This window comes from Mustela lutreola, chromosome 10 (genome assembly GCF_030435805.1).
Source record: "Mustela lutreola isolate mMusLut2 chromosome 10, mMusLut2.pri, whole genome shotgun sequence".
In the NCBI taxonomy this organism is placed as follows: domain Eukaryota; kingdom Metazoa; phylum Chordata; class Mammalia; order Carnivora; family Mustelidae; genus Mustela; species Mustela lutreola.
Window position 1 is genome coordinate 78,531,587 of NC_081299.1, and position 16,000 is coordinate 78,547,586.

The 16,000-nt window shown below is 39.8% G+C and overlaps 1 long non-coding RNA gene and 1 pseudogene across 2 annotated transcripts; one reads left to right on the forward strand and one right to left on the reverse strand.

Annotated features, from left to right (window-relative positions):
* Positions 1-2,931: 2,931 nt before the first annotated feature.
* Positions 2,932-9,967, reverse strand: LOC131810076 (uncharacterized). Of its 2 annotated transcripts, none has more exons than XR_009345399.1 (3): positions 9,810-9,967; positions 7,039-7,085; positions 2,932-3,081 (listed from the first exon to the last, which is right to left on the reverse strand). It is a non-coding gene; the product is annotated as an uncharacterized LOC131810076 (long non-coding RNA). The 2 variants fall into 2 exon arrangements; XR_009345398.1 differs by lacking the exon at positions 2,932-3,081 and adding an exon at positions 3,799-4,721.
* A 4,718-nt stretch (positions 9,968-14,685) lies between these two features.
* LOC131810642 (U6 spliceosomal RNA) lies at positions 14,686-14,769 on the forward strand (annotated as a pseudogene).
* The last annotated feature ends 1,231 nt before the right edge of the window (positions 14,770-16,000 follow it).

Here is a 16,000-nt window from a genome sequence, read left to right on the forward strand (position 1 = left end):
AAAGATCATGCAGAACAAAAAGAACCAGGAAAGAGCCTGAAAATGTGTTACCAGAGAGGTAAAAAAACTCAAGTAAAATAGAAGGAAAAAACATTTTAAAAGGGAAAAGATAGAAAATGGCAGCTGTTGCAAAGAGATTAGGCAGGATAGGGTCAGAGAAGACTTGTGATTAATAATTGATGTTGACCTTGACCTCTGACAGAGCCGTTTCAGTGATGGCGGAAAAGCCAGGATTGCTTAGAATTCAGTAACCTGGAGTTAAAAGCTGAAGTGATGACAGTCAGCTACTTTTATCAAAATGTTTATATTTTATGATAAAATATTATCCAAATACTAAAAATATGCATTCAGGAACTTCTCTGCAGAAATTTTTACTAAAGAAATAATCAGGACTATGTGCAAAGATTTATTTACAAAGATTATATTCTTATGTTAATTACAGCAAATAATTGGAAATAATCACGTTATATGATTCGAAATGGCTATATAAATAAAAGTGTATCCACCAGTGAAAATTTTTTTAGGTGTTATTTTAGAGAGAGAGAGAGCAGGGGTAAAGAGCAAAGGGAGAGGGAGAGGGAATTTTTAGCAGACTGCACTAAGAGCTGAGCCCAACGCGGGGCTCCATCTCATGACTCTGAGATCATGACCTGAGCCAAAACCAAAGTCTGATGTTTAACTGGTGCTCCCATACAATGGAAATTTTAATGCAATGATTAAAAAAATACTGACACAGGAAAAGTGTCAAGTTACAAAAGAGAACATCCAGAATGTCCTCTAAGTAGATCTCAAAACCTAAGAAATAAGATTAGAAGGATATAAACCAAAATGTTAACATTGGTGGTTACCTCTAGAAGTGTGATTATGGGTGTCTGAGACATGTTTGAATTTTTGTACTTCCCAATTTTCTCTTACTATATTATTTTTGTAATGAGAAAAAAAATTAAGAGCTTGCCAGTAATGAAAAAAGAACATGATTAACCAAGAGAAATATGGCCGCTTTTTTCTAGGTTGAGGAAGACTTGAGTTTGTTTACGTGTGAAGGGAAAGGAAGAGGAAAGATTGAAGCTAGGAGAGAGGTAGTAAATGAAAGCGCCAGGCTCTCAGAGATAAAGGGGATCCTGGGGAAGATGTGAAGCTGGCAGAGAACCAAAAGGCAGTGGGAAAGAGCCCCGATCACGGATGCATGATCACCTGCCACTCAGTGTGCAGAACAGGGAGATTAAAGGGATGGAGGAGGGTGGAAAAGGTTTACGACAGCTGCTGTAGGGAATTAGGAAATCAATTAGCAGTAAGTGAAGGGATTGTAGAGAGGCTCCAAGGGAGGGCCCAGCTGCCTGAGAGGAGCAGGACTTGATCCCACTGCCAGTTAATACATTAGCTGCAGCCAAAGAGAAAATGTACAGCCTGGATCTAACCAATCAATGTCCAAATGATATCCAGAAAATATGACCCCGAATAACTGCAACACTAAGGACTATATTAATGTATTAACTAACTCAAGCCCTGTTTCTCTAGTTGGTCTCAGGCAGTTGTACATCTTCACTGTAATCATTATTTTAAGAGACAAATAAAGGAAGTGGGAAAAGGTAGTAAAATGAAGAAAGATTTAGGGAAATGACACTTTATCAGTCAAAATGATGAGTGTTGAGGGAAATTGGAAGGGGAGGTGAACCATGAGAGACTATGGACTCTGAAAAACAACCTGAGGGTTTTGAAGGGGATGGGGGTGGGAGGTTGGGGGAACCAGGTGGTGGGTACTGGGGAGGGCACAGATTGCATGGAGCACAGGGTGTGGTGTAAAAACAGTGAATTCTGTTATGCTGAAAAGAAATTTAAAAAATAATAAAAAAATACCGAGAATAAGTTATCTGTGTGGAAATATGAGAAAATTTGACAATTTGTTGTACATTCAAATAAAAATATATATATTTAAATGAAAAAAAAAAGATGAGTGTTAAAACATCACTAATATATTAGTGCAGTTGTTTCCAAGGCTGCTGGTGTTGCTCATTCCCTGGACGAGTGTCTATAGAAGTCTTCCTAGTGTCTGACAATAAACAGTCTCTTTCCTTCATCCTTTCTCTTACTATATTATTTTTGTAATGAGAAAAAAATTAAGAGCTTGCCAGTAATGAAAAAAGAACATGATTAACCAAGAGAAATACTAGAAAGTATTCCTGTTTCATAAATAAAAGGTATCAGACTTTCCTATCTGACCAGTATAAATCAATATAATTTACCTAGAAGGGGAAGTATCAGGAAATTCAAGATTGTTAGAACAAAGTAGAATCCTCATTTAATATGGTTTGTGATTACTGAAATAACTTCCTGGACTGAGGGAAAGCAGCTACCATCTGTTAAGCATCTATGTGCACATTCTTTGCTAGGCCCTTTATTTTCACTGCTCTCATTTAATCCTCCCAAATAGTTCTGCAAGGCAGATATAACTTTCTTCATTTTACCAATGACAAGAGATGCTCAGACATGGTAAAACAGTGAAAATGATAGCACTGACTTCATAAGACTATTTTGAGTATTAAATGAGATAATAAATGTGAAGTATTTAAAATAGAGCAGTACAGAGTACTCTTTCCATAAACATTAACCACAATAATGACTACTGGCCATAATAATATGCCAGGGTTTATGCTATTGTTTGGCAAAATAAGGTGGGTCTTCTTATCACTATTTCCAACTCACAACAAATGAAATAGGTTTAGCCAAGGTTACAGCAAGATCACTATAGTCAATATTTCAACTATCACTTTCACTAGGCTCTGCTAGACCACCATGCTTCTGCACTAGATTCAGGTTCATTTTATCTTCCTTTTGTTCCCAGTCAAATAACTTGAATCCCTGGAGCACAAATCAGTGAGAGTGAGGACAAGCCAGAGAAGCAGCTTGGGATCCGACAGGAATAAGCCTGGAATCAAAAAAGCTCTAAAACATAAAAACCCAGAGAAGTGAAAATATTTGCAACAAATGGTGTGGCAAAACTAGATATCCACATGCAAAAGGTTGAAATTGGGCTCTTACCTTACATCATATACATAAATTCACTCAAAATGGATCAAAGACCTAAATATGAAACATAAAATTAAAAACTCATAGAAGAAAATACAAGGAAAAGCTCCATGACAGTGGATTTGGCAATGATTTCTTGGCTATGACACCAAAAGCACAAACAACAACTGCATCAAAGGACACTGCAATAGAAAGAAAAGGCACATGTCTCTACAAAATGGAAGAAAATATTTTCAAATCACTTACCTGATAAGGGATGGATATAGGGACTAATAAGGGAACTATAAAACCTCTTACAACTCAACAACAAAAATAATCCAGTCAAAAAGTGGGCAAAGGACTTGAATAGCTATTTCTCCAAAGAACATAAACAATGGCCAAGAGGCCCATGTAAAGGTGTTCAACATCACTAATCACTAGTGTAATGCAAATCAAAACCACAATGACATACCACTTCACACCCTTTAGGATAAAGATTATTGGTAAATAACAAATGTTGTCAAGGATGCACAGAAATCAGAACCTTTGTGTACTGCAAATAGGAATTTAAAGTGGTGCTGCTCTACAGGGGTATTTACCCTGAAGATACAAATGTACTGATCTGAAGGGGCACCTGCACCCAACTGTTTATAGCAGCAATGTCCACAATAGCCAAACTATGGAAAGAACCTAGATGTGCATCAACAGAAGAATGGATAAAGAAGATGTGGTATATATATACAATGGAATACTATGCAACCATCAAAAGAAACAAAACTTTGCCATTTGCAATGATGTGGATGGAACTAGAGGGAATTATGCTGAGCAAAATAAGTCAATCAGAGAAAGACAATTATCATATGATCTCTCTAATATGAGGAATTTGAGAGGCAGGGCAGGGTTTCAGTGGAGGGAAGGAAAAATAAAACAAGATGGGATCAGGAGGGAGACAAACAATAAGAAACTCTTAATCTCATGAAAGAAACTGAGGGTTGCTGGGGGAAAGGGAGGTATGGAGAGGGTGGTTGGGTTAAGGGAATTGGGGAGGGTATGTGATATGGTGAGTGCTGTGAAATGTATAAGCCTGATGATTCACAGACCCGTACCCCTGGTGCAAATAATACATTATATGTTATTTTTTTTTTTGTTACGTATATCTTTAATATCATTGAAACATTTTAAGCATACTATTTGTCTAGCTATTATATTTTGACTCAATTTTGAACATTTATCTTACAGAAAATAATGTACATTAATGGATTTATATATGTTCATTTTTAAAATACATTATATGTTAATAAAAAATGGTGCTGCTATGGAAAATAGTATGGTAGTTCTCAATGAATTAAGCACAGAATTAGCATATAAACCAGCAATTCCACTTCTGGGAATAGATCCAAAAGAACTGAAATCAGGAACGAATATTTCTACATCATGTTCATAACCATTATTCACCATAGTCAAAAGGTAGAAATTACCCAAATTTCCATCGATGAACAAATAAACAAAATGTGAAATTAATTTACAGTGGACTATTATTCAGCCCTAAAACAAGGAAATTCTTATACACACTACCATGTGGATGAACCTTAAAAATATAGTGCTAAGTAAAATAAGCCAAGAACAAAAGTATTAACATTGTACGGTTGCACTTACAGGAAGTAACTAGAGTAGCGAAATCCAGAGATAGAAAGTAGAATAGTGGTTACCAGGAGCTAGAGGAGAGAATAATGGGGGAGTTATTGTTGACTGAAACTGAATTCAGTTTGGGATGATGAAAATTTTCTGGAGATGGATAGTCATAATAGGGGCACAATAATGTGAATGTACTTAAATGCCACTGAATTGTACAGTTAAATATGTTTAAAATAATATATTTTATATTATATATATTTTATCACAAAAAATCTACTAAAAAAGTACTGCACATAAGAAAAAAGATGGGTGGACGCCTGGGTGGCTCAGTTGGTTAAGCAGCTGCCTTCAGCTCAGGTCATGATCCCAGCGTCCTGGGATCGAGTCCCACATCGGGCTCCTTGCTCCTCAGGGAGCCTGCTTCTCCCTCTGACTCTGCCTTCCACTGTCTGCCTGTGCTCGCTCTTGCTTGCTCTCGCTCGCTCTCTCTCTGACAAATAAATAAATAAAATCTTTAATTTAAAAAAAAAAGAAAAAAGAAAAAAGATGGGAAAAAGTTCACAGTGGTTATCTTTTGGGTGCAGAATTATAGTTTCTTTGTTTACTTATTTACATTTTATTATTTTCCATGTTTTCTTCAATAACATTTGAAATGAGAAAAGAGTGTTTCTTCCTTTTTCTTTCTTTCTTTCTTTTTTTTTTTTTTAAGATTCCATTTATTTATTTAAGAGAGAGTGAGTGAGAGACAGAACACAAGCCAGAAAGGAGAGGCAGAGGGAGGAGCAGACTCCCCACTGAGCTGGGAGCCCATGTCAGGGCTCAACCCCCAGACCCTGGGACCATGATCTGAGGCGAAGGAAGATGCCCAACTGACTGAGCCACACAGGTGCCCCATGTTTATTTCTGTGAACTGTTGTATTGCCACTGGGATAACAATGGAGATGATATGCCACCAAGCACCAATTTTTAAAATATTAGTGATGATTTTCTTCAGAGCAAATGATGCAGTTTATATCTTAATATTATACATTGAAAACAATTAAAAGATACTCCATTAACCTAAACAGGGAGGTAAACTGAGGCAAGGTCAAATTACGAGAAATTCAAGTTTATTTGGGAATTGCAGAGAGAACTGCAATTTGGGAAACATGCTGTATCAAGCTACAGGTGAGTCATTCGAAGATCGGGGGCAGGCTGTACTTATGAGTAAGGAGTGCAAGGAGGGGGAAGGCCTGCCAGGGAGATTCTTGGTGGATGTTCATTGGTCAAGAGATATGCCTCGATCTTCTGTAAATCAGGCATTTACAAGAAATCAGTCTCTCAGTTAAATTCCATTCTTCTGGGGGAGCATGCCTGAGAGTCTCCATTTCATATCCTCCAGTTCAATTTTAGATTGAAATCCTCTCACAACTTCATTAATTTATTATTTTATTTAGGCACTTCCTTATTTGTGCACATCTAAGTTGCCTATGATTTTTGTGCAATTACAAAAATGAAATAATATCACTTGAATATTTATCCTGGTAAGCTCTTATTACTCTTTTTGAAGGAAAAATACCTAAAAGTGAAATTGCTGGATCGTGTCACACACTTTTAATTTATGCTACTTAATCATACTTTCTTTTTTTTTTTTTTTAAGATTTTATTTATTTATTTGACAGAGAGATTACAAGTAGGCAGAGAGGCAGGCAGAGAGAGAGAGGAGGAAGCAGGCTCCCTCCTGAGCAGAGAGCCCGATGCGGGACTCGATCCCAGGACCCTGATGAGATCATGACCTGAGCCAAGGCAGCAGCTTAACCCACTGAGCCACCCAAGCGCCCTTAATCATACTTTCTAACCTATGCAGGCCAACCTAAATCTTTCTCAGAATAAGTTACAAACACATAGGATGGGGATTTTACTTTCAATAGACTCAAAACTGAAAGAGGGAATTTTGTGTTTTTTTCAGGAAGCCCACATAACTGGGAGTGGGTCAGGAATGTTTGGTGGAGACGAAATAGATTGTGAGATTTTACTCTATGTTCTTCACTCACTTATTTACCTTCTTATTTAGACAACAGAAAACCATTTTGGATAACTGTCTATGGCTCATTCCAATGAACAGAAGGAAGACATTCCAACAGAAGAGGTTGCCCAGCAACAGAACTAGATCTCCTGAGGTAACTTTCCATCCCTTGAAATTGTTCAAGCTCAGCTGAAATGGTGCACAAGAGAAGCCATACATTGTGCTAGTTAAAAAAAAAAAAAAAAACAAAAAAAAAAACAAAAAAACCAGACCCTGGAGTCAGGATGCTTGGATTTGAATCCTGCTTCTGATACTTAGATGGTAGATCTAAATTAATTAGTCCTCTGTGCCTCAATTTCCTCATTAGTAAAATCAATAATAACAGTACCTACCTTATAGATTGTTATGCATCACTTCTTCTCTCCAGTTTTAAAAATATCTTTCAAAAGAAACACAGAGGAAGTTAGCTTTCTAAGATTATATGCCTTGCAGCAGTTTTTTTTTTTTTTTTTTTAAATCCCCCATAGAAGTTAAATCCAAGATGAGGCTCGGAGAGGGAAGAAGACCTAAGGGTAAGACACTGATCAAGAATTTTGGCTTCCAATCTCCCAGCACTAGGAATAGCATCATAACAAGGAAACTAATAAAACACAGGAATCACAGAGAATATTACGAGAGAATTCAAAGTACTTTTAGGAAATTCTCTGGAGGGAAGTAGAAAGGCATGAATCATACTCCACCAAGGTGAAGTGAAAAGAAAACCGGATGGCAATCAGGCACTGGGGTTTTAGTTCTAAATCTGACACTGTGCCGCCCTGGCCAACTGACTTCACCTGTTTGAGCCTCATTCTCCTCAAAACTAAATCATCTCTTTGCATTTTACTTTCATCAGCTCTGAAGATCTTTGACTCTAGCAATCACTACTCAAGTTGAAGACATGTGACAGTCTGGGCCCTCACACTGAGACAAATGAAAGTCTGTAGAATGCAAAACCCCTCCATCAAGAAGGCAAATCAAGAGAAGGCTAGAGGGCTGGCATGTGGATTTGGGTGTTCATTGAGGACTCTAGTTCTCTGGGGAACAATTTGGTTTAGCTGCCATTTTCAAAGTCCTAAGAACCACAGACTGCCAGAACTGGAAAGTACCCAGTCTCACCCTCTCATTCTGCAATTAAGAAGAGGTTCAGAAAAGCTAAGTTCACTGGTCAAGGTCATCCAGCAGGACATGAGAGCCAGGACTAAACATCAACCATTTTGATAGATCAGAGTTTTTCCCACTACCCTAGCTGTCTGGAAATGTGGGAACTTGGGGCCTAGCACACAGCAAGTGATCAATTACATTTGGATTTTACTCGAACAGCATCCTGGACACAAGCAGGGCTGAGGGCTAGGGTAGTGAAGGAGACACTAGTGCCGGGTGCAAAATTAAACAAGAGGGGGTCAAAAACCCTCAGTATTCAAAACAGTATTTTAATGAACTATTTAGAAATAAAAAATTGAGGGGCGCCTGGGTGGCTCAGTTGGTTAAGCGGTTGCCTTCAGCTCAGGTCATGACCCCAAGGTCCTGGGATCGAGCCCCGAGTCAGCTTTCCTGCTCATCAGGAAGCCTGCTTCTCCCTCTGCCTGCCGCTCCCTCTACTTGTGCTCACTCTCAATCTCTCTCTGTCAAATAAAAAAATAAAATAATAAATAAATAAATTGAACAAAATACAAAATTTAAAAACTGTAAAATAAAGACAGTCTGAACCTGCATTTGTACAACCATGCCTCATTCATCTTGCTCTAATTCTGGCCTTGGTTCCAGTAAAATTTTGTTTACAAAAAAAAGTTTGACAAGCCACAGCCATAGCTTTCAGATTTGATTCTTTAAAATACTGCATTAAAATATGATTTATCTTGGGGCATCTGAATGGCTCAGTTGTTAAGCATTTACTTTCGGCTCAGGTCATGATCTCAGGGTCCTGAGATCCAGCCCGGCATCAGGCTCCCTGCTCAGCGAGAAGCCTGCTTCTCCCTTTCCCACACCCCCTGCCTGTGTTCCCTCTCTTGCTATCTCTCTGTCTCTAATAAATAATATCTGTAATAAATATCTATAATAAATTAATAATAATCTCTCTCTCAAATAAATACTTAAAATTTTGTCTTTATTTCTGAACCTTTTGATGCCCCCCTTAAATTTTATGCCCAAGGCTAGTGCCTCACTTTTTTCGCCTTACTTCTGCCTGGGCAAGACGAGGAATGTCAGGTGCATCTCACCAAGGCATCTGCACCTAAAATCTGTGGCTTCCTAACCTTGGGTCCATGGTTTCCCCCATGGAAGCCTGCAGATGGGTTCTGGGGATCCATGAATCTCCTCAGGTTATAGGCGAAATACTGTGTTCACATATCTTTTCCTAGGAAAACAACGGGTCTTTAATTTTCAGTCTCAAAAAGACTCCAAAAAAGTAAAAAACTTGCCATAGAACGAGGCAAAAACCACCCCACCTGCCATTTTCCTGTGTCTTCATCACTCTCTATTATTCTTCCTGCATAAAATATGCATCTATAAGAAAAACTAATATATTCATTCTCACAGAATTCATCTTAGCTCAAAAGCCTTGGGCCAATGTTAAGAGTCTCTTGGGGCACCAGGGTGGCTCGGTCAGTTAAGCGTCTGCTCAGGTCATGATCTTGGGGTGCTGGGATGGAGCCCCTAGGAGGCTACCTGCTCAGCGTGGAGTCTGCATCACCCTCTCCCTCTGCCGCTCCCCCTTCATGCTCGGGCACTCTCTCTCGCTCTAATTTAAAAAAATAAATAAAAAGAGTCTCTTAACGATGCAATTTAAGTAATAGGTACAGGTTTCAGGGGGAACATCTCCCGCCCCACCCCACCCCACCCCCAAATAACACTCTAGGAGACTTCCTTAACCCCTCCCTTGTCTTTCTCATCTACAACCAATACCTTTTTTTTTTTTTTTTAAGATTTTATTATTTGTCAGAGAGAGAGAGAGAGAGCGAGCGAGCACAGGCAGACAGAATGGCAGGCAGAGGCAGAGGGAGAAGCAGGCTCCCTGCCGAGCAAGGAGCCCGATGTGGGACTCGATCCCAGGACGCTGGGATCATGACCTGAGCCGAAGGCAGCTGCTTAACCAACTGAGCCACCCAGGCGTCCCAACAACCAATACCTTTCGACAAGTCAGTCGTGAACAGTGGGAAAGACAACACCTGCTAAAAATGAAAGGATCTGGTGGAAGACAGCAGCTCAGCAATCCCACAACCCGACTTTTTACCAAGGGTTCACCTTGAAGACCCATCAGGCCTCAGAAAGGCTCAGACACCAAGTGCTCAAGACCGGAAGTGCGGAGGCGGACCCGCGCAAGGGCTCACGGGGAGGGGGCAGGTCACGTCACCCAAGCGCCAGGCGGGCCCTGATTGAAGGTTGATAAGTGGCTCCTTGTTTCACGCTACCACTGTTGCTGCAATCAAAGTGGCAAATATTTACCTTGGAATCTGACTGACTGAAAATATTTGGTTGGAGCCAGATGCGTCGCGTGTCTGTCCCTGAAATGTTAGCTAAAGGAGTGATTTAGGAAAATAAAATGGTGGGTGGGGTACCTGCCTGGCTAAACTATTTACTTTCCTCTGCCTCCCGCTCAGCGTGTGGAGCTTCTAACAATCCTGTAGGGAATGTGAACAGCTGGGAAGCAGGCCAGACTGGGAGAGAGAGAGAGTGACGAGGTCTGTTTTGCATTGGGCGGATAGTTTTATATAAATCAGAGAGGTGGACATAGACATCTTCCTTAAAGGTTTTGGAAATGTTCTCAAAACAGTTTACCCAGGAGAAGTAAACTGTGAAGTGGTTTTGTTACATCTTTCGTTCTAGAGTGCATCTAAAATAAGGGTACTAGTTTCTTGGGAATCGACAAGTCCTTTCAGGAATGCTGCTGCTTTCTGAGCTGCTTGTCTGTCCTGGTGTGTGGGCGAGACCATTCACAGAGTTTAAGATTGAGCAAGATGCTCACTATGCGCCGGGCACTGTGGTCAGCATTATTGGTCCGCTCTCTAGCAATTCTCACAACCACAGCAAGCAAACCCGGGATGAGTTATCATTAGCTAGCTCTATTTTCCAGGTAAGAATCATTTTCAGAAACACGAAATAACTTGATTCGGAGACCTCAGGACTCATGACTGGCGAAGCTGGGATTGGAACCCAGACAGGCTGACAATCCACTCTTTGCCTCCCTTTGAGAGTGCTGGTGATAGTGAGGTGCATCTCCGGTCTGTGATTCTACAGATGCAAGAATGAGATTCTTGGTGCCGACTGGGGAGGTTTTACGTGTCTGTGGCTAAAGGTGACCTCTTAGATTGATCCTCTTTGCTATTTCATTCAGTACTAGGAAATGCTGCTTGTGAGGAAAGCAGAACTAAAAATAAATGTAACTAAAATAAGCTTCTACTTAAAAAAAACTTTTTAAAAATGAAAGTCAATATTCTATCTCTTTTTCAAATGTAAAGAGAATACAAAGTACATGAAGTTGTGGACTCAAGTGATAGAAATTTTGTTTCCCAAGGGCAGAAACAATCAGAGGAGGCAAATTGAGCATTTGACACCCATTACAGATTGTCCTGTTTGCTCCAACCTTCCTTAATTTACTCTTTAACAAGAATGTTAAACACATGACATTTTAAAAAAGGTTACATTAATCAAATAGTTACTTTGAGAAGGACCGATGGTTTTTAATCTGGTTCTATTAACAGAAGCCATTTATCAAAATATAATTTTCAGCTTTCCAGTCACTTAGCCTAGAAACCTTCCAATTACTTTAGTCCCTGTGTCACCTTTGCTAGTCACAACCTCCTCAAAACTTTCAGGGTTTCCCCTCTGCATTGAGATGGCCACGTACCTCTACCCTGGCATTCTAGGCACTCCTTGATCCGATCCACTATAACTGGAAGCTCAGTCATGGGAGCCAAGAGAGCTCAAAGTCTAATTCCATCCCCACTACTGAATAACTGAGGGGATTTCCCTTTTCTGTAGGCCTTAGTGTTTTTATCTATAAAATGAGTGTTAGGATAAATGATTCGCTGGTCCTTCACTGATTCTGCCCCTTAAGACTTCTTTCCTGTGCATTCCCTTCAGGTACCATGTGCTTTAGCCCTCACTATACCAAGGACCCAGCACATGCCCTGCAGAGTCCTACCTCTGCCTTTCTGCCTTTATCTGGAATGTCCCTCTTCCTTCTCCAGATGACCAAATCCTTTACTGAAAGACTCAATTATAATGCCAACTCCCTCATGAAGCTTCCTTGATTTCCTTCTTGGGAAGTCAGTTATTCAGTCTAGGAATTACTTTAACCTGGTATCTGACTGTCAGGGACCAGCACAAGAAGTCCCAGGGGAGGCAGAGAGAGAGAGAGAGAGAGAGAGAGAGAGAGAGAGAGAGAATGGTGGGAAATTAAGAAAAACGAGTCAGAAAGCTGGGATCAGGAGGTGATCTGATGGGCTGATGACCCAGTGGAGCCCCAACATGCATGAGAGACTTTATTTTATAGTTCAATAACAAGAATGTTTATCAAGGAGCTTGAGGTCAGAGGACCACAAGTCCCACGTGACAGCCTTGCTTAAAAACAAAAGAGTTTACTCAAGCATATTTACAGAGGAGCTCAAGGACCGTGTCAGCTTGACCCAGAGTGCTTATGTAAGCCAAACAAATTAGTGAGTGACCTGCAGGGATTGCGGGAGCTAGCCCTCAGCAAAACTCCCTTGACTACAAGGACCATGTCAGCTTGCAGTCAACTCCCTACATCTGACCCTGCTTTTGAGCACAGAACTGTATTTGGATTATTCATATATCTTAAGGGTCCAGGTTATCTTTGTACGCTCCCCATTGCCAGGCAAAACGAAGGCATTTTAAGAGCTGCAGGTAATAAATGGAAATGAAATGTTAGCTGGCATTAACTACCAGCAGGTAGAAAATACCTGTCAAATGTGAGCTATTGTTTTTAATACCAATGATGATAATTATAGATGTTTATTGAATGAGTGGAATGGATGAAATAAATTTCAAGCCAAAAAAACCTATGAAAATATGCCAAACTCTGTTAGCCTGGGTCTCAAGACAAAGTAAAAGGACATACACTCCTTAGTAACATCAAGGAAACTGAGGCAATATTTGGGGTCAACTTTTCTAGTTGTATGCAAGTAGACATGTTTAAACTTTAAAGAGGCACAGGAACCTTAAATTTTTGAACAAGCCATCTATTTTGAGCAAGCTGTCTATATCAGATTTTAATCTTAGCACTTTGAAATTCTCAGTTGCAATAAATATCCTCACATATTGAAATTTTTAATTTCATTAAATTTTTAAAAATTTAAACTCTAAAATAGAAAAAAAACACATGACTTCTTTGTCAGTTTAACCAAAAATAACACATAAATAAATTTCAAATGTTGTGGTCAAATATTACAGTGAGCTACCTCACGTATTTTAATATGCAAATGCCTACAGGTACATGTCCTGCTGAGAACAGAACAGTACAAATGAATGAAGGCATTGAGCAGCTGTTACATACTGTGGAATATTTGCAGGTAGAGAAAGGAAATGTCTGTCGGGAGGAAAAAGCCTTTGACGTGAATGCAGCTTGGTACCAAAGCCTCACCTTGGCTAATGAGAGGGTACAACATCAATCCCAGGGGGTCAGGGAATGGAGAAATGTTTCTCCTCAGATTCCATCCCAACTTCCCCCAATCCCAAATAATCATTGTTAACATTTTGGCACATGTTCCTCCTTTTTTTTGCCTGCATGTGCTAACTTTATTATTGTTACTATTGATTTTTTCCAGAATAGGATCGTAGTTTATATGCTGCTCAGAGACTTGCTTTGCAAAAAGTCAGATACCTAGCATTATGATATAAGGGTGTGCCAGCAACTTTGCTGATGGGTTTTTACTGATAGTCCACAGTTTTAAACAATGCTCTGGTGAACAATGCTGTACACATATCCTTTTGCTATGACACTGCTTTCCAACAGGGCAGACCCAATCTTTAAGAGCTTCAGAGGAGGAACTGTAGTTCAGCAGTTTTTTATTGATCAAAGCAGTTTTGGATCCTCCAAGCAGTTTCAAGGCAGATTAGATAAAAACCATCCTTGGGACCAGAAGGACTCACACCACACCCAAATTCAAAGGAACTTCCCAGGAGGCTCCCTGCTCTCCTCGCTCAGCAGCTATCACACCTACCAGGTTTATCTTTGGAAGCTCAGCCAGTTATTTTCCATACCGGAGTTACAAGTAGGCCTGGAGGACATTGTATCATGATGTGTGTAAAATGCATGAAGCGTAGGCATTCGCATCTATGAATTAGAATGATAATGGGGAGATTCAAGGAGTTTAATATTCAAGACAGTCAGCTGAGGTGGGGGTGGTATTTGAAAACTCTTTATGTAATCCAGGGAAAGGAGAGTGGGTCTGTTGGGCCGCCTACATACTAACAGCCCAACTCCAGTGTGTTAATGCAGACCTCTGAGCCTCCTTTTAGGAGCTCTGGAATTTTTTCCACCCTGGCTAGAAAAGTTGTCTTTAACATGTCTCCTCTGAGTGGAGGCTTTGCTTTGACCCTGCTCAGTGGCCTCCAAGTTTGTCAGGCTCTAGTATGAGTGAAAAGAGCCACTGCTTCCTACCTGGTGGGACCTGAATTTATTTTGAGTGCGAGATGGCCACTCACCTCAATAAACCATTTCTTTTTCTTTCAAGATTTTACTTATTTATTAGAGAGAGAGAGAGAGAGAGAGTACATATACCTGAGTGAGGGGGGCAGGGCAGAGAGAGAGGGAGAAACAGACTCCCCGTTGAGTTGGGAGCCTGACCTGGGGCCTGATCCCATGACCCTGAGACCATGACCTGAGCAGAAGGCAGATGCTTACCTGACTGAGCCACCCAGGCACTCCCGCAAAAACCATTTCTGAACCTGTTTGGAGATTTCCTCTTTCTTTCAGTTAATGAGGATTTGAAAGTATAGAACCATCCAATTTGAACCTCTCAATAAACCAATCAACAAAATAAAATAAAATTGAAACAATACAGAGAAGATTAGCATGGTCCCTGTGCAAGAATGACACACAAAATAGAAATAACAGTCATAGTAATAATAAGTTATTGCACTAATATATATAAAATGATAACATGCAAGATGCTGTTCTGAATCTTCTAGATGCTATTACTATTACTTTTAAAAAAACATTTATTTAATTGAGGGAGGGAGAGAGAGAGAGAGTGAGAGAGAGCAGGAGCAGGGAAGAGAAAGAAAAGTAGGCTCACCCGCTGAGCAGGGAGCCAGACACAGAGCTCAATCCAAGCACCCTGGGATCATGACCTGAGCTGAGGGTAGATGCTGAACTGTCTGAGCCCCCCAGGACCCCAGCTATTACTGTTACTTTCTTTTCTCTTTCTTGTTTTGCCTTCTCTTGAATTGATTTTTTTTTTTTTCTTTTTCTAATTCCGTTTCTCTCTAACTGGTTGGAAAGTACATGTGCTTGTATTTATTATTTCAGGGATTAAACTAGCTAGTTTAGCATACTCATCTAACAAAATCTGAAGTTCATATCTTTACCTTACTCCCAAATGATCAAGGACCTTGGATTATCTTAATGCTAGTAGATAAACCCAGTATTTTAATTCTAGTCTATTTTCCCTTAAAAAATTAAGAGTATGTTGTTACATTATGTTATTCATAGTCAGTGTTTGCTGAGATATGCCCTCATACTTACCAAAATGTTTTTGTTCCATGTGTTTTTTTTGTTTTGTTTTATTTTGTTTTACATCTCAGGCTTTTCATTTTTTTTTTCTGCGAAAGTATATATCCTTTATTTCATTTAGTGATTGACTTTGAGTGATGCATGTTTGGCTACTTTAAGATCTCTCTGTTTCTCTCTCTGTCTCTCACAGATTCATTTGTATTCTGCTGGTTCACTATGATGTGTCTGGGAGATAATTTTTTCTTACTTATGTTGTTAGAGATTCACTGAATTTTCCGGATCTAAGAAACACTGGCTCTTTAACATTCTCATTTTTTAAAAAAAGATTTTTATTTATTTGAGACTGAGTGAGAGAGAGCACAAGCAGGGAGAGCAGCAGAGGAAGGGGAAGCCAGCTCCTCACTGAGCAGGGAGCCCATGTGGGGCTCCATCCTAGGACCCTGGAATCATGACCTGAGCCAAAGACAGATGCTTAACTGACTGAGCCACCTAGGTGCCCCTGCATTCTCATTCTTATATCCTTCTGGAATTCTGTTGGACCTTCATACTCTAGTCTTATTTTTCTCTCACTCTACTACATGTGGATAGGTACTTTAAATCCAGTTCTCTAATTCTTTCTTCAG